The following is a 19,841-nucleotide window of genomic DNA, read 5'->3' on the forward strand; positions in this document are numbered from 1 at the left end:
TGGTTTGCAAAGGGGAGGGAAATGGGAGCAATGGGCAAAAATAGGTGAAGGGGATAAAGAAGTATACACTTCCAGTCATAAAATAAATAGGTCACTAGGATGAAAAGTACAGTACAGGGAATATAGTCAGTAACATTGTGATAACTTTGTACAGTAACAGATGATAATTATACCGATCATGGTGAGCATTTTATAACACATTTAATTGTCAAAACACTATGTTGAACACCTGAAACTAGTAATAATATTGCATGTCAAGTATATTTCAATAAGAAATAAAAATTAAAAGTATAGAAATTAAAAAGTTAAAAGCAGGTTAGAAGTAATATCATTGAGTTGGTGGAAGAAGGCAATTCAAAAATCTTCTCCATAAAAGCAATAAAAACAAAACCGAAAACAGTAAAAAATTAACATTTTTAGAAACCTAGAAATCAACCAGAGGATTATTAACAACCAGGAACATTTGTTCAAGGATAATGGATAAATCTTAATAAGAACAGTGAGCTTAGCCGCATCTCAAACTTACCCTATTCCCATCCTTCTCTCCCCCCCTCCATAACAGCCTTGAAAAGCAATAGCCCACAATCACAGTCAAGAACCAATACCCTAATCAGTCCCTGGAGGAGTCAAAACAGGACAGGAGCCTTTTCAAACCCTCAACTTAAGAGAATTATCAGTATTTGACTTATCTAGCTTCTCCCTGGACAATCCCACTTGCAAAAACTGTCCTTATTTGACTTAACTCAGAGTCCACACAATCCAACAGCTTCTTCCCTGGGAACATCTGTTGAAAACAATCAGTGGCAACTGTTTAATAACACAGCAGCCTGAGGCAGTAATTACTGATGAGGCAAATAACAAGCTAACCAATAAAAAAAGATAATAAATAAAAACCAGGTGCGCGCGCGCACACACACACACACACACACACACACACACACACACACACACAAACACACACCTGAAAACAAAAACCTTAAAAAGAAAAGCTAGGGAATGAACTATCCACAGGGAACGTTGAAAATCTCAGACAATTTAATGGGAATACACAAGGCCACCTGTATGCATAAGGCTGCAAGCATGCTCTGGAAAGACTAGAAAAAGACCTAGGTTTTCATCTCTGGCTGACCATCAGATTCTACACAAGAAGGATGTGAAAACTAAAACAGAATTGTAAACTGTCTGGTTAATACTGATCGTGTCCCCGATACACACACAGAACCCTTTGGCAAAGATTAGAAGACTTACTGATCCAGGCTTATATGAAGTCTCTATTCAATCATTAGCAGACCATGAAGGTAAACAAGCAAAGTTCTGGTCATGTAGAAGGAAAAAACAGACTGCAGAGAGTTAGTTCAGTAAAGTCATTACAGAAACACACAGCAACAACAATAACAAACAGAAATAACAACAACCCCTGGGAAGGAAGCAGAAACTGGTTGCCAGAGTTGCTACATTATTTAAAATATCAAGATATCGAGGCACCTGAGTGGCTCAGTCGATTGAGTGTCCGACTTTGAGGATCTCACAGTTTGTGAGTTAGAGCCCCGCATCGGGCTCTGTGCTGACAGCTCAGAGCTTGGAGCCTGCTTCAGATTCTGTGTCTCCTTCTCTCTGCCCCTTCCCCGCTCATGCTCTGTCTCTCTCTGTCTCTCAAAAATGAATAAACGTTAAAAAATTTTTTAAGTAAATAAATATCAAGATATCAACAAAAATTGCAAGACACACAAAAAAACAAAATATGTGCCATATAATGGGCAAATTAAAGTTAACAGAAACTCTCCCTGTAGAAGCACAAAAATTAGATTTAATAGATGCCATCAACTATTTAAGTATGATTAAAATAACAAAGGAAACCATGTCTAAAGAATTTAAATAAGCACAGCAAATACACAATGCATTAAAAAAAAATCATTCACCACGATCAAGGGGGATTTTTTCCTGGGATGCAAGGATGTTCAATATTTGTAAATCAATCAACATGATAAACCATATCAATAAGGATAAAACTATATGTCATTTCAATAGACACAAAAAAGCATTTGACAAAGTGCAACATCCATTCATGGAAAAAAAAACAACAAAGCAAATTTAGAGGGAACCTCAACATAATAAAGTCCTTATATGAAAAACGCACAGCTAACATCATACTCTATGGGGGAAAACTAAGAGCCTTCCCCCTAAGGCCAGGAAGAAGACAAGGATGTCTGCACTAACCATTTTTATTCAACACAGTACTGGAAATCCTAGCCACAGAAATCAGACAACAAAAAGAAATAAAAGGCATCCAAATTGATAAGGAAAAAGTAAAACTTTCACTACTTGCAGAAAACATGATACTATATATATGACACCCTAAAGACTCCACAAATAACCTACTAGAATTGACATATGAATTCAGTAAGGTCACAGAATATAAAATCAATATACAGAAATCCACTGCATTTCCATTAATAATAAAGTAGCAGAAAAATTAAGAAAACAATCCCATTTACACTGCACCAAGAATAATAAGATACCTAGGAAAAAGTGTAACCAAAGAGGTTAAAGACCTGTACTCTGAAAACTATAAAACACTGAGGAAAGAGATTGAAGATAACACAAAGAAACAGAAAGACATACCATAATCATAGGTTGGAAGAATAAATATTGTTAAAATGTCTATACTACTCAAAGTAATCTACATATTTCACGCATTCCCTATCAAAATGCCAACAGCATTTTTCACAGAACTAGAACAAACAATCCTAAAACTTGTATGGAACCACAAAAGACCCTGAATAGCCAAAGAAATCTTGAAAAAAAAAAAAAACTGGAGGTATCACAATTCCAAACTTTGAGTTATATTACAAAGCTGTAGGGACCAAAAGAGTATGGTACTAGCAAAAAAAGGAAAAAAAAAAAAGACACACAGATCAAAGAAACAGAATAAAAATAAACCCAGAATTATATGGTCAATTAACCTTCGATAAAGAGAAAAGAATATGCAATAGGAAAAAGTCTTTTCAACAAATGGTGTTGGGAAAACTGGACAGCTACTTGCAAAAGAATGAAACTGGACTACTTTCTTACACCATATACAAAAACAAACTCAAAATGGATTAAGAATGTAAATATGAGACCTGAAAGTATAAAAATCCTTGAAGAGGCACAGGCAGTAATGTCTCTGACATTGGTCATAGCAACATCTTTCTAGATGTGTCTCCTGAGGCAAGGGAAACTAAAGCAAAAATAAACTATTTGGACTACATCAAAAAAAAAAAAAACCCTTCTGAACATCAAAGAAAACAATCAACAAAACTCAAAAACAACCTATTGAATGGAAGAAGATACTTGCAAATGGCATATTCAATAAATGGTTAGTGTCCAAAATGTATGAAGAAGCTATACAACTCAACACCAAAAAAACCAAATAACCCAGTTGAAAAATTGGCAAAAGATATGAACTGATATTTCTCCAAAGACATACAGATAGCCCTTAGTCACATGCAAAGATGCTCAACATCACATATCATCAGGGAAATGCAAATCAAAACAAGGCAATATCACCTCATGCCTGTGTGAATGGCTAAAATAAAAAACTTAAACAGTAAGTGTTGGCAAGTATGTGGAGAAAAAGGAAACTTGTGCACTGTTGGTGGGAATGCAAACTGATGCAGCCACTGCAAAAGACAGTATGGAGGTTGCTCAAAAAATTAAAAAAATAGAACTACCCTATGATCCAGTTATCACACTACTGGGTATTTACCCAAAAAGAACAAAAACACTAATTCAAAGGGATACATGCACCCCTCCGTTTATGGCAGTATTATTTACAATAGCCAAACTATGGAAGAAGCCCAAGTGTCCATCAATAGATGAATGGATAAAGAAGATGTGGGGTGTGTGTGTGTATATGCACATATACGTGTACATATATGTACACACACAACACACACACATATATATATATATACACACACCATATACACACAATGGAATATCATTCAGCCATAAAAAAGAATGAAATCTTGTCATTTGCAACAACAGATAGATCTAGACAATATAATGCTAACTGAAATAAACCAGTCAGAAAAAGACAAATATCTTATGATTTCACTCATTTGGAATTTAAAAAACAAAACAAATGAAGAAAAAAAAGGGAGAGAGACAAAATGAAAAACATCTGAATTGTCAAAATAAAAAGTCAGCTAAGCCAAAGACAGGTTAGTTGATTATCCAGTCCGAGGAAGAGTATGAAAAAATAATGAAGAAAAATGAACAGAGCCTCAGAGCCTTGTGGCTCACCATCAAACATACCAATGCGCATATAATAGGAGACCCAGAGAAGAGAAAAAAGAAACAAATCATTATTATTTCAAGAAATAACAGCTGAAAACTTCCTGAATTTGACTAAAAACATTTGTGTGCATACTCAAGAAACTCAATAAAATCCAAGGGGAATAAACTCAAAGAAACCCATACCTAGACATATCACAACAAAACTGTCAAAAGACAAAGAATCTTGAAAGCACCAAGAAAAAAGCAACACATCACTTAATAAGGAAGCCCCAATAACAAAAATATCTGATTTTCATTAGAAAACATGGTGGCTAGGGGCACCTGGTGGTTCAGTCAGTTAAGCATCCAGATCTTGATTTCGGCTCAGGTCATAATCTCATGGTTTGTGAAATGGGGTCCTGCTGATAGCACAGAGCTTGCTTAGGATTTTCATTTTCTCTCTCTCTCTCTCTCTCCCTCTCTCTCCTTGCCCTTCCCCTGCTCTTGCTCTCTCTCAAAATAAATAAATGAACATTAAAAAAAATGGTGGCCATAAGGCACTGAGATGATATAGTCAAAGAGCTCAAAGAAAAAGGCTGGCAACTAAAAATTCAATATCTACCAAAACTTAATTAAGGAGAAATTAAGATATCCCCAGGTACACAAAAACTAAGAATTCATTCCTAGCAGACCTACCCTATAAAAAATATTGGAGGGAGTCCATCAGGCTGAAATGAAAGGATTCTAGATTAATTCAAATCCATAGGGAAAAAAATAGTTTGATATATAATGAAAACACATTTATGGCATTCAGCTAAAGTAGCACTAAATGGAAAATTTACAGCTTTAAATGTCTAAATGAAAGTAAAGATCTAAAAATCAATAATGCAATGTTCCACCTTAAGAAACTAGAAATCGGGGCACCTGGGTGGCTCAGTCGGTTAAGCGGCCGACTTCAGCTCAGGTCACGATCTCGCGGTCCGTGGGTTCGAGCCCCGCGTCGAGCTCTGGGCTGATGGCTCAGAGCCTGGAGCCTGCTTCCGATTCTGTGTCTCCCTCTCTCTCTGCCCCTCCCCTGTTCATGCTCTGTCTCTCTCTGTCTCAAAAATAAATAAAACGTTAAAAAAAAAATTAAAAAAAAATAATAAAAAAAAGAAACTAGAAATCAAAAAGTAAAAGCAAATTAATGCTAAAACATGCAGAAGGAAAGAAATAATAAAAACTAGAATGGGAATATTTGAGATAGAGGAAAACACACACACACACACACACACACACACACACACACAGAAACATCAATGAAACCAAAACTGATCCTTTGAAAAGATCAACAAAATTGACAAACCTTTGGCCAGACTGTCCATGACAAAAAGAGAAGATTCAAATTACTAATTTGGACTGGAAAAAAGGACATTACTACCAACAGTACAGAATTTAAAAATATCTTAAGGGAATACTATGAGCAACTATATGCTAGCAAATTACATAACCTGTAAGAAACGGACAAATTCCTAGAAAGACATAAAGTACCAAAACTGACTCCAATAAGAGAAAATCTGAGATCTATAAGAAGTAAAAAGAACACTTATTAATAAAACTGATGTGAAAGAAAAGCCCAGAACCAAATGGCTTCATAGGTGAATCCTGTCAACATTTTCAAAAAAGAGAGAACACTTCCCAACTCACTCTATGAGGCCACTATTATTCTCATTCCAAAATCAATCAAAAAAACTACAGATCTGTATTCCTTATCAATCCAGACACAAAAATCCTAACAAAATACTATAAAACTGAGTATTAAAAATATAAAAAGTACTATACACCATGACCAAGTGGGATTTATCCCAGAATGCAGGGTCAATTCAAATCCAAAACTCAGTCATTGCAATACATCATATCAATATACAGATAAAAACCCACATATAATAGTCTCAATAGACACAGAGAAAGTGCTTGGCAAAATCCAACACCGTTTCATGATAAAGACACTCAAAAAATTAAGTAATTTCCTCACCCTGATAAAGGGCATCTATGAAAAATCCACAGCTAACTTCATACTGATTGGTGAAAGACTAAAAACTTTACCTCTAAACACATGAACAAGACAAGGATGTCCCTCCCCTTTTGCTACTGTTACTCAACAGTGTACTAAGAGTGCTAACCAAAGAAATTAGACCTGAAAAAGAAATAAAAGCCATGCATATTATAAAGAAGCACTAATCTCTATTCACAAATAACATGATCATGGATATTTAAAAAAAAGTCCTAAGGAATTCACTCTCACACACACACACACAACTGTAAGAGCTAAAAAACAAGTTCAACTAGGTTGCAGAATACAAAATGAACACACAAATCAACTGAATTTCCATCCACTAGCAATGAATAATCCACAAATGAAAATTAAAAAACAATGCCATTTACAATAGCATGAAAAGAATAAAATATTTGTGAATAAAAGAAATGTAAAATTTGTACACTAAAACTATGAAATATTGCTGACAGATCATAAAGACCTAAACAAACTGAAAAACATTACTTGGTCATAGACAAAGAAGAAGTAATACTGTTAAGATAGAAATACTCTCTCAGATATATCTAAAGATTCGATGCAAACTCTATCAAAATCGTAAGTGGCTTTTTGCAGAAATTAACAAACTAATCCTAGGGGTGCCTGGGTGGCTCAGTCAACTGAGTGTCCGACTTCAGCTCAGGTCATAATCTCGTGGTTCTTGAGTTCGAGCCCTGCATGGGGCTGTGTTGACAGCTCAGAGCTTGGAGGCTGCTTCGGATTTTGTGTCTCCCTCTCACTCTGTCCCTTTAGAATTCACACTCAGTCTCTCTCTCTCTCAAAAATAAACATTAAAAAAAAAAAAAAACCTTATCCTAAAATCCATAGGAAAATACAAGGAACCCAGAATAATCAAAACAATCCTGAAAAAGAACATCAAAAGCTACAAATTTCCAGTTGTAAAATAAATACATCACGGGGATGTAATGTATAGCATGGTGACTATTCCTAATAATACCATATTGTATGTTTCAAAGTTGCTAAAAGAGTAGATCTCAAAAGTGCTCACCAGAAGAAAAAAAAATGTTTGTAATCACATGTATGGTGATGAATGTTAACTGGACCCATTGTGATGATCATTTCACAATATATACAAATACTGAACCATTATGTTCTATACTTCAAACTAATGTAATGTTATAGGTCAATTATACCTCACTTTTAAAAAAAGAAAAAAAAAGAATAAAAAGACCAGATTCTTTCAAATTTCTAAACTTACTACAAAGTTACAGTAATCAAAACAGTGTGGTATTGGGATAATAGATATAGAGATGAATACAACAGAATTAAGAGTCCAGAAATAAGCTCTTACACTAATGGTCAAATGATTTTCAACACAGGTATTAAGGCAACTCAACTGGGATAAAAATATGTGCAAAAGAATGAGGTGGATGGAGTGCCTGGGTGGCTCAGTCAGTTGAGCAACTGACTTCGGCTCAGGTCATAATCTCACGGTTTGTGAGTTCGAGCCCCACGTTGGGCTCTGTGCTGACAGCTCAGAGCCTGGAACCTGCTTCGGATTCTGTGTCTCCCTCTCTCTCTGCCCCTCCCCGACTCATGCTCTGTCTCTGTCTCAGAAATAATCATTAAAAAAAAAATTTTTTTTTTAAAAAAGAACGAGGTGGAATCACTATCTCATACCGTACACAAAATTAACTCATAAAGCCTAAATGTAAAATAAAAATTATAAAACTCTTAAAAGAAACATGATCTTGAACTAGTCAATTATTTCTTACTTATGACACCAACAGCACAACCAACAAGGGAAAAAATAAATTGGACTTCATCAAAACTCACAACTTTTTTTGTCTCAAAGGATACTATAGAGAAATTAAGACAATCTACAGATTTCTGAAAATACTTACATATTAAACATTTTATAACGGCTTACTATCCAGAATATGTAACTCAACTATAGAATGAAACATAATTCAATTAAAATTAGGCAAAGGATTTGAATAGACGTTTCTCCAAACAAGATACACAAATGGCCAATAAACACATGCAAAGATGCTCAACTTCATTAGCCATCATGGAAATGTATATCAAAACCACAATGAATGCCTTAATGAGTAAGGAAAACAATGATTCAAGGTGACACCCAAATTCTGACTGCTAATGTGAGAAAAATTTTTGAATGGGTAAAGTTTGCCCCTAAGGTGACTTGTCTACTTTGCAAGATGCCTTGGAATCGCCATCTGCCCGTGCCCCGCTTAATACTGAAAGAGCAGAGTGGTATGAAGATAAGACTGGAGAAATGCTGGTTTCCCATAAAAAACTGGATTGGCCTCCAAGGAAAAAACAAAAACAAAACAACCATGATGAGACACCACTTCCCATCCATTACAATGGCTATACTCAGAAAGATGGATAATAACAACCATTGACAAGCATGGAGGGAAAGGTCTGTACACTGGTGATGGAATATAAATGATACAGCTGCTTTGCAAATGGTCTGGCAGTTCCTCAAAAAGTTAAATACAGAATTACTGTATGACCCAGCAATTCAACTCCTGGAATAGTATATACCCAAAATTAAAAACAACACGATATAAATGTTTGTACATAATTATTCCTCATAGTCAAAAAGTGGAAACAACCCAAATGTCACCAACTGACGAACAAAATGTGGTATATCCCTAAAACTGAATTACTATTCAGCCATAAAAAGGAATGAAGTACTCTTAAATACTAAAACATGGATAAACCTTGAAAACATGTTAAATGAAGGAAGCCAAACACAAAAGACCACGTATTTTATGATTCCATTTATACAAAACATCTAGAATAGTCAGATTCATAGAGATGGAAAGTAGATTAATGGTTGCCAGGGGAAGAGGGTAAGGAGACCTGGGGAGAGAATGCTAAAAGATGTAGATTTATGTTTCTTTCTTATTTTGATAATCTATTCCTTTTAGTCTTATATTCAACTCCTTGACATCCCAATTTGTCAGATCTACTCAACCTTATCTGGCTAACTGAATCTGAAAGCTAGAACTTCTAGGCTAGTCTGAAAAAGAATATGAAAAAGAGAATTTAAAAAGCACTGAAAAAAAGTACTTCTTTTCTAAATCTAGACACACGAACTGTTCTATCACCAATTACTGATGTTTACTGTGAACAAATGCATTACCTTCACTTTTACAGGATCAAACACTAGCTAGCTCTTAGTATACTGCTATTATATAAAATAATGTCTCTCTCTTTCTTTTAGTTGAGTGGTCAGAAATAGAAGAGCAATCAAAATACATTGCTACTATCATTCTGGATCCAGTTCTAGACCTCTCAAATAGAAAATAATTTCTCACTTCCCTACACTCAAAGGCATCCTTTTGCATACTGAAAATAAACATAAGCATGTTTGAAAAATGTATTACAATGAATAAAGGAAAGTAAATGCTATTACAAATTCCTACCATCTTTCTCTTTTATACTCATTTCATATTCGACATGATTCTTTTATTGTGCCATCAACCCCTTTACTTTCAGTTGCCTGAAATCTAGCAAAGCACTATGTATTTATTCAAATGGTTGCTCAAATCCATCATCTTCAAAGGAGTTTTAATTTTTTTAATGTTTATTTATTTTTGAGAGAAAGAGAGAGTGAGCAGAGAAGGGGCAGAGAGAGAGGGAGATATAGAATCTGAAGTAGGATCCAGGCTCTGAGCTAGCAGCACAGAGCCTGACACAGGGCTCAAACTCACAGTCCATGAGATCGAACCCGACGCAGGGCTCAAACCCACAGACCGTGAGATCATGACCTGAGTCAAAGTTGGATGCTTAACTGACTGAGCCACCCAGGTGCCCCAAAAGAGTTTTAAAGAAATAAGTTACAGCACAGAGGCATAATTATTTTCCTTAAAGATATCTTACAGTAAACAGCATGTTTATGAGCAGCAGCTTCTTGTAACAATCAACTTGCCTTTGTAAGGCTCCAAAGACAACTGATGGAAAAGGAAAGGTGATTGGGAACTTTGAACCTTCTGGTTTAAAAGAACTCAACGACAACATATTTTTGGTAACATAAATGTACCTTTTACTAGCAATTTTACTTCAAAATAGTTCTGGGTGGGGAAGGAAAGAGTACTGTTGCTAGGTAACACAATTTAAGGATTTCCTTGTGTTTAACTGAAATAAAATACCAACAATGAATTTCCTTTCATTCATTCAAATCTTGTTTCCCCAAAATGTAACTTTTAAATAATTTTCTAATTTATCCCTTTTTAGTAGTTTAGAGACTGAAAATACAGAATCTAAACCATTATCATTTGGCCATTTGCAACCCGGATGGAGCTCAAAAGTAGAATGTTAAGCAAAATAAGTCAGTCAGAAAAAGTCAAATACCATTATGATTTCATTCATATGTGGAATTTAAGAAACAAATGAACAAAGAACATAAAAGACAAACCAAGAAACAGACTCTTCACTACAGAGAACAAACTTATGGTTATCAGAGGAGAGGTAGGTGGGTAGATGGGTTAAACAAGTGATGGGGATCAAGGAATGCACATCTCATGATGAGCACTGGTGTTGTATAAAATTGGTGAATGACTATATTGTATACCTGAAACTAACATGACACTGTATCTTAACTAATTAAAATTAAAGTAAAAACTTAAAAAAAGATCATTCAGGGTTTTGTATTCTATTTCTCAAGAACAAATTCTTACTGAGTTTGAATAGGTCATAATATCTTTAATTTTATCACTTTTAACATTCCAATCAAAATTCAAATAATGTTTTAAATTCTTCCCATAAATTTTGTGCTTCAAATCCATTTTTTCATGTAATCTTCCAATAATACATGAAGTGTTATTATTTTAATTTTATAAGATATGTAAAGTATCTACAAAAATAGTAGGTGAATAATATAGGTGAGATCAGAACCTGGATATTCTGACTTTCTCCACTATATCCCCCTACTTACTAGCTTTTTAATACTCAAGTTTCTAGGGATTAATTACTATCTCTCACACTAGTCTGTTACAAGAATTAAGTCAGGTAACACATGTGAAATGCTTTGTCCAAGGCCTGCCACATATAAGTGGTCAAAAATACGAGTTATCATTACCAATATGACAGCTGCTTCTATAAAAATGTTCACTCCTTAAAAAACTTCTCAAAGATAGTGAAGTGACAGAAACATATCTGAAATATACTTTGTGTTTATGTGAAAAAGTCAACTTATTTATTTAGTAATCATTAGAATCCTAACGCTTCCTGAGACTCCTAACACTCAACTGTAGTATTATACCTAAAATCCAAAATTAATCTCCAAATAATGAACATTTAGGTTGGTTCAAATTTTTCACTAAACACTGCAGTGGATCCTACACATGTAACCACTTCTTAGAATTCTAAGAAATGAAAATGCTGGCTTCAATGTACATGCATGTGTCATTCCATTTCCATTTCCCTCTTCTTTCCTTTCATTTCACGTAGGCTGTGCACCCAACATGGGGCTTAAACTCACAACCCCAAGATCAAGAGTTGCATGTTCTACTGGCTGAGCCAGCCAGGAGCCCCATATATGTACGTTTTTAAAATTTTGATGCTTAACAGTCAAAATGCCATCTAATTTATATTCCACCGGCAATATTATGAGGGTCTTTTTTAAAAAAAAACAATTTTTTTAATGTTTATTTATTTTTAGAGAGTGCATGTGTAGCAGCAAGGTGGGGGCACAGAGATAGGGAGAGAGAGAATCCCAAGCAGGCTCTGCACTGTCAGCTCAGAGCCCAACTCAGGGCTCATCTCACCAACCATGAGATTTTGACCTGAGCCAAAATCAAGAGTCAGATGCTCAACCAACGCACCACCCCTAAACAGAAGTTTATTTAGAAAACAAAACTCAAGGTGCCTGGGTGACTCAGTTGACTAAGTGTCTGACTTCAGCTCAGGTCATGATCACGGTTTGTGAATTCAAGCCCTGCTTTGGGCTCTGTGCTGATGGCTCAGAGCCTGGAGCCTGCTTCAATTCTGTTTCCCTCTCTCTGCTCCTCCCCACTCACACTCTGCTTCTCTCTTTCTCTCAAAAATGAACACAAGAAAGAAAGAAAGAAAGAAAGAAAGAAAGAAAGAAAGAAAGAAAGAAAGAAAGAAAGAAAAGCAAAGCTTGACTTGAAGGGAAAATTATTTAGGATTCATTTAGAGTAATTTATCCCTATGTAAAGACAGATTGCCCTATATGTAACAGCTTCATATAGTTATAAAAGAAAAACATGAGAATTCGCCATTACAATAAAGTATGCAAGGATTTTTATGTTGTTCTTTTTTTATTAAACATTGAGAGAAAAATAACTTACTGGAATATAAAGGTAAGAGCTGAATGAACATACCACTAATGGAGAAAGGAGGTATTTTCACAGAACCAGCATTTTTCCCCATCCCATCTTCATTTGATGTCAATCAAAACATACCATTGGCCATTTAATTTAAAGAATACAATATACTCATGCACATACACATACAAAATGAAAGAACAGAGAAAACTATACTGTGGTAGTCAGGATGTGGTAGAACCAAATTGCGGTTTCCTGAGAATGTCGTGGTCTGGAGGAACAGAGTTCTGGAGTAAGGTAGCCAGTTCTCTTTTCAACTTTTTTTTTTGGGGGGGGGGGGGGACAGAGAGAGACAGAGCATGAACGGGGGAGGGGCAGAGAGAGAGGGAGACACAGAATCAGAAACAGGCTCCAGGCTCCGAGCCATCAGCCCAGAGCCTGATGCGGGGCTCGAACTCACAGACCGCGAGATCGTGACCTGGCTGAAGTCAGACGCTTAACCGACTGCGCCACCCAGGCGCCCCGCCAGTTCTCTTTTTAGTAGATGCCTGCTGTCTGCTGCTGGAACACATCAATTGTATCTTCATCCTCCATTTCCAACTGTGCAGGCTTGTCTGCTTCATTGACTGGCTGCCCATCAAATCAGAATCTAATCTGCCTTATTGACAAACCCTGCCATTCACAATAGGCTTTCATTCGTTTACTAAGTGGTTTATGTCTCTTAATCTTAAACTGCATCATAGAACCATCCTGCCCTGTCACCTTCAAATTAATATGATAGTTGTCCTCAGTCTTTACTCCTTCCTTGGGCTTTTCATCAGCCACAGTAAACACCAGAGTCTCCTTCGCTGCTGCTTCACAAGAGAGACACCTGGTACCTCAGGGAACCAGCACACAAGCATCACCAGGAGCAGAGCAGCAGAAGGAGGAGGCAGCAGTGGAGGAGGGAGCAGGCATGCCAAGAAGGTCTGTTTGTAACATATCTCGATAACACACAATCAATCTTTTCCAAATTTCATAAACATTTTACAGTCCATAAATTAAGAAATTAGCTCTCTTAAACATGCTGCAAGTGTTTTCATAGTTTGATGTTTATCTTTTAACTCTGTTAATGAAAGGTTTTACTGTTAGAAATACAAAATGTTTTAAACAGGTAAATTTATTAATCATTTCTGTGACAATTTTTAATTCCGGTGTAAGTTTTGAAAGTGGGCTTTCCTATCCCAATATAAAATAGGTTTCCTTACTACTTTCCATTTTATGAAGAATTCCAACTATTTTTAATTAATTCTGTTATAAAGTAGTGATCTACTTATCACTTTTTATGCAGATGAGCATTCTTTCTTCTTGATCTTTATCTAAACCACCATTTAATGAAGTGGTCACATGAGATCCTTCTATAACAGAAGTCCTCCTTTTAAAACTTAACCTCTTTTTTTTAATGTAACTGTTCTTAATTATAAAAAAGATGTGCAAGTCTTTATAAAGAGGCTAAATAAATGGAGTCTCCTTGTAATAGGAAGAATTGATACCCTAACCAATGTTAACCTCTTCTAAATTAAACCTACAGATTCAAGTCCATTCAATAAAAAAAGTCCTACCAAACATTATTTAGGGATTTAACAAACGGATTCCCAAATTCATAAGGAAGAGCAAAAGGTCAAGACACTAAGAAATCTGTATTTGTCTCCTATGGCTGCGATGACGGATTAGGGCCACAAACTTGATGTTCTGCGTTACATTCACTCATCTTCTCTCTGGTATCTACAGATCAGTGTATTCTATTAAATGGGGGTGGTTATTGTTGGTCTATCAGATAGAAGTTTTCTAAAAATTAGATGTTATATAAGAGTCATGAAGATTTCTTTCAATAATGAGGGAAGATTATCTGGTAACTTCTTCCATAATGCCATAAACATTTTTCAGTTAAAGTGCTGTTTTTTGTTTTTATTTTTTACATTATACAGACTTTAGGTTCTGAACCAATTTCTCTGCACAGGTACTAAAGACAACCCAAGGTCTTTTTTCTTTCTTTCTTTTTTTGCAGGTTGTCATTTGCGTGTGTGTGTGTTTTTTAATTTACTTATTTAAAATCAAGTTAGTTAGCATACAGTGTAATATTGTCTTCAGGAGTAGAATCCAGTGATTCATCACTTACAAATAACACCCAGTGCTCATCCCAACAAGTGCCTTCCTCAATGCCCCTTACCCATTTAGCCCATCCCCCTTCTACTTCCCCTCCAGCAACCCTGAGTTTGTTCTCTGTGTTTAAGAGTCTCTTATGGTTTGCTTACCTTTTTTTCTGCTTTTTCCTTCCCTTCTCCTATGTTCATCTGTCTTGTTTCTTAAATTCCACATGAGTGAAATCATATATTTGCCTTTCCCTGACATTTCGCTTAGCAGAATACATTCTACCTCCACCTACCTTGTTGCAAATGGCAAGATTTCATTCTTTTTGATCACCAAGTAGTACTCCTTTGTATATATATGTATATAAACACATATACAACATCTTTATCCATTCATCAGTCAATGGACATTCTGGCTCTTTCCACAATTTGGCTATTGTTGACAATGCTGCTATAAACATAGGGGTGCATGTGCCCCTTCAAATCAGCATTTTTGTGTCCTTCAGATAAATACCTAGTAGGACAATTGCTGGGTCATAAGGTAGCTGTTTTTAATTTTTTGAGGAACTTCCATACTGTTCTCCAGAGTAGCTGCCACCAGTTTGCATTCCCACCAATAGTGCAAAAAGGTTCCCCTTTGTCCACATCCTCACCAACATCTGTTGTTTCCTGAGTTGTTAATTTTAGCCATTCTGTCAGGTGTGAGGTAGTATCTCATTGTGGTTTTGATTTGTATTTCTATGATGATCTGATGAGCATCTTTTCATGTGTCTGTTAGCCACCTGGATGTCTTCTTTGGAAAAGTGTCTGTTCACATCTCCTGCCCATTTATTCACTGGATTGTTTGTTCTTTGGGTATTGAATTTGGTACATTCTTCTTAGATTTTGGATACTAACCTTTTATCTGATATGTTATTTGCAAATAGCTTCTACAATTCAGTTAGTGCCTTTTAGTTTTATGGATTGTTTCCTTGGCTATACAGAAGCTTTGTATCTTGATGAAGTCCCAATAGCTCATTTTCGTTTTTATTTCCCTTGCCTCTGGATACACGTCTAGTAAGAAGTTGCCACAGCTGTGGTCAAAGAGGTTATTGCCTGTTTTTTCCTCTAGGATTTTGATGGTTTCCTGTCTTACATTTAGGTCTTTCATCCATTTGAATTAATTCTGTGTATGGTGTAAAAAAGTGGTCCAGGTTCATTCTTCTGCATGTCACTGTCCAGCATCATTTGGTGAAGGGACTGTCTTTTTTCCATGGATACTCATTCCTACTTTGTTGAAGATCAGTTAGCCATACATTTGTGGGTCCATTTCTGGGTTCTCTATTCTGTTCCATTGATCTGTGTGTCTGTTTTTGTGCCAGTACCATAAACTGTCTTGATGATTACAGCCTTGTAATACAGGTTGAAGTCTGGAATTGTGATGTCTCCAGCTTCGGTTTGTTTGTTTGTTTGTTTGTTTGTTTGTTTTTCAACATTACTTTGGCTATTCAAGGTCTTTTCTGGTTCCAACAAATTTTAGGATTATTTGTTCTAGTTCTTGAAGAATGCTAGTGTATTTTGATAGGGATTACATTGAATGTGTAGACTGGTTTGGGTAGTATACACATTTTTTTTAATGTTTATTTTTGAGAGAGAGAGCATGAACAAGGGAGGGGCAGAGAGAGAGGGAGACAAAGAATCTGAAGCAGGCTCCAGGCTCTGAGCTGTCAGCACAAAGCCCAACATGGGGCTCGAACCCATGAACCGCGAGATCATGACCCAACCCGAAATCAGACACTTAACCAACGGAGCCATCCAGGCACCATGGGTAGTATAGACGTTTTAACAATATCTGTTCTTCCAATCCGTGAGCATGGAACATTTTTACATTTCTTTGTGCCTTCTTCAATTTCTTTCATAAGCTTTCTATAATTTTCAGCTTACAGATCTTTTACCTCTTTGGTTAGTTTTATGCCTAGGTATCTTATGGTGTTTGGTGCAAATGTAAGTGGGATCGATTCCTTGATTTCCCTTCTGCTTCATTATTGGTGTATAGAAATGCAACCAATTTATGAATGTTGATTTTACATCCTGAGACTTTCTTGAATTCACATACCAGTTCTAGCAGTTTTTAGGTGGAGTCTTTCAGGTTTTCCATGTAGAGTATCACATCATCTGCAAAGAGTGAAAGTTTGACTTCTCCCTTGCCAATTTGTACGTCTTTTATTTCTCTTTGACGTCTGATTGCTGAGGCTAGGACTTCCAGTACTATGTTGAACAGTGGTAAGAGTGAACATCTCTTTCATGTTCCCGACCTTAGGGGGAAAGGTCTCAATTTTTCCCCATCAATGGGGAAAAACCAAAGTCTCTTTCTAATCAGGACATTGACTTAAAATGTTTTTTCTACCACCATCAATTGAAAGAAAATTGTTCACAAAAAAGTAACTTTGTTCTCATACCTAACATATTCATTCTTGAACTACATAATGTTTACTGAGCACCTGTTATATGCCAGGCATTATACTATATCCAGAGACATGAAGATGAAAAGACATACCTCTGCCCTCAGGAAGGTTAAGATATAGTCATACAAACGAATACACTGTAATAAAATAACCAAATTACTAGAAGTAAATAGCACAGTGTAGGAAAAGTTCCTATGCCCATCTGATGGGGACGTCTTCACCAAAGCTATGAGCCTTAAAGGAAGAGCAGAAGCCTTCAGGTGTTAAGAGTGATTGGTGGGAAGATATAATACAACAAATATCATTAACAAAGGTACAGGTATCACAGAAAGTGATTTCTCATTCAATACTGCTGAAATGTAAAGTAACAGAGAGGGATAACAAGAATTAAAGAAGACACTGTGGTAGACAAAGATACATATATGTAGGTAGGGACACTTAAGACTTTGAGGTGTCTGTGGGCTACCCTTACCTCCATTTATTTTTCTACCACATTGTCAAAAATCAATTTCATGTTTTAGTAACTTGAAGAATGATGCCATTTACAGAAATACATTAAAAAATCATTCAGATTATATAGACATGTAAAATTAGAAATAGATCTAACAAACATACTTATACCTATTTCCTATTTTCTCTAAGATCTATTTCTATCACAGGATCCTTCTAGAAGAAAAGACATTAGATAATATATGAACACACATACATATACACATAAGCTGTGACTGAATTTAGATGCAAGAAAAAGTTTTTTTTTTTTTAAAGTATGTTTTCTTTTTTAAGACACTGAAAACTTAACCCAACATGTTTCTCTTTTCACTTTAGCCACCAGGAAACCTAAGAACCAAATTCAATGCCTGAGATCTTTAATCAGCTCATTTCTAGAATCTGACAATGTTTCCTTTCTTTAAGTAGTGGCTATTTAGTTATCTTTTTTATCACTAAGCATTCTATTCCACATTTTATGAAGGCCTATAAGCCATGTAAAATTATTTAGATGCAATAAAATTTTTAATAAAAAGTAAATGTTAATGCAGAAGCAGCTCACAGTATTTGAAAGTTTATTTTACTAAGCAAAATAATCAGTAACATTTATGTAAATAATCTGCTCAGTAAATCACTTCTTCCTAAATACACAAAGATAAAGTATTTCAATTAGGTCAAATTAATTTTTCAAATCAGTAAGACTCAAAGAATATAAACTAAAGACTACATACAAATTAAAGAATAAAAAAGAGTCTAATGTCATATATATAGAATTACTAACTTTGCATATCAAACCCTTAAAAATATATTCAATTATCAAATCAATTTATTCTTATAAGCAGTTTACAATTCACAAGGACTCCTACAATGACACATTTTCACTCATATCAGTTCAAAGTTCATCTGTACCATTTTTAACTTACTTAATTAATGAACATATGGTACTTGTTTCTGTCCTTATACATTACCATTTATGCCTACCGAATATTCTTTACGTTTCTGATTTAGGATATTTTAATCTAATTTTCTTTGGGAAAACATTAATATATCCAGACTGGAGAAAGACAAGTGTTTTTCAGTCATCAATTGATAGTAAGTTTCTTCTCTAAATGCAAAAAAGTAAAAAATGGGAAGCAAGTTGCTTTGTATAAAGCCAATTTTCAGTCTCGTTCATTTCAGAGAACCTCTTATTATCAACATCTGATGTATAATGCCTTGTAAACTTATGTTAGGGTTTTTTGTGGGGTTGTTTGTTTTTTTCAAGGAAGTATGGACATCAGGTAAAGAAAGTCATTCCTGACAGATGGCACACCAACAGGTATGTTGGGACTGCTCCAGCTTACTGACTTAAGAGTTTCAAGGCCACGGTAATGAAGAAAGGGAATTAGGCAGAGCCAGTGGAATCCATAAATTGAGATTATTAGCTGACAGTCTAGGGAAAGGAAGATAATTAGAATTCACAGGCAAAGCACCAAAGAAGAAAGAGACACACACAGTGAGAACTCAGTATACTGGGGAAAGTCCCCTTCCTTATGATCATTAAGGAAACTTCTAAGAGAAAGAACTATGTGAAAGAATTTGAGAGAACAGTAACAGATGCTCACATAAGACTGAGAATAGCACCTGTTTCCAAGAGCTGAACTAAAAAAACCAAAAAAAACACAAAAACAAAAAAACACCTCACAATTTGCAGGGCATTCATTGAGCAGAATACTTGGAAAAATGTTGCCTCATAAAAGTAATAATTAGTCCCAGGTAGATCCATCAAGAAATCATAAAAACAAGACTTGAAATGCTCAAACTGTTTTCAAGTAATTTAATTGCATCCCAGAATAGAGCTTAAGAATTTATAGGAATACAAAAATACCCAAAAGCTAAGAAGGCCAAATTCACAATATCACCTATCCCAAGATTGGTAGCAGAGAAAGAAGCAGGAAAAAAAAACCCAGGATAAGGAAAATAATTAATTGATTAAAACTGACCCAGAAATGACAGAGGTTAGAATGAGCACAGAAGTATGTCAAGTTATTTTAATTGTATTCCATGTGTTCAAGAAGTTAAAAAAAGACATGCAAATGATACAATTCTATACCCAAAATGAACTAAATAAAAACTACATCTGAGATGAAAATTAAATAAGATTAATGACAGACTGCATAAAGCTGAATAC

General features: G+C 35.4%; 1 protein-coding gene, 1 non-coding gene and 1 pseudogene across 12 annotated transcripts in view; 1 reads left to right on the top strand and 2 right to left on the bottom strand.

Moving 5' to 3' along the window:
• The window catches only part of RALGAPA1 (Ral GTPase activating protein catalytic subunit alpha 1), a 277,975-nt gene that overhangs the window by 242,579 nt on the left and 15,555 nt on the right, over positions 1-19,841 (bottom strand). The window lies entirely within an intron of this gene.
• On the top strand, positions 8,392-8,536 carry LOC122469644. The gene has a single exon (XR_006293555.1). It is a non-coding gene; the product is annotated as a U12 minor spliceosomal RNA (small nuclear RNA).
• On the bottom strand, positions 13,150-17,026 carry LOC122467760 (annotated as a pseudogene).

Source organism: Prionailurus bengalensis, chromosome B3 (genome assembly GCF_016509475.1).
Source record: "Prionailurus bengalensis isolate Pbe53 chromosome B3, Fcat_Pben_1.1_paternal_pri, whole genome shotgun sequence".
Taxonomy (NCBI): Eukaryota; Metazoa; Chordata; class Mammalia; order Carnivora; family Felidae; genus Prionailurus; species Prionailurus bengalensis.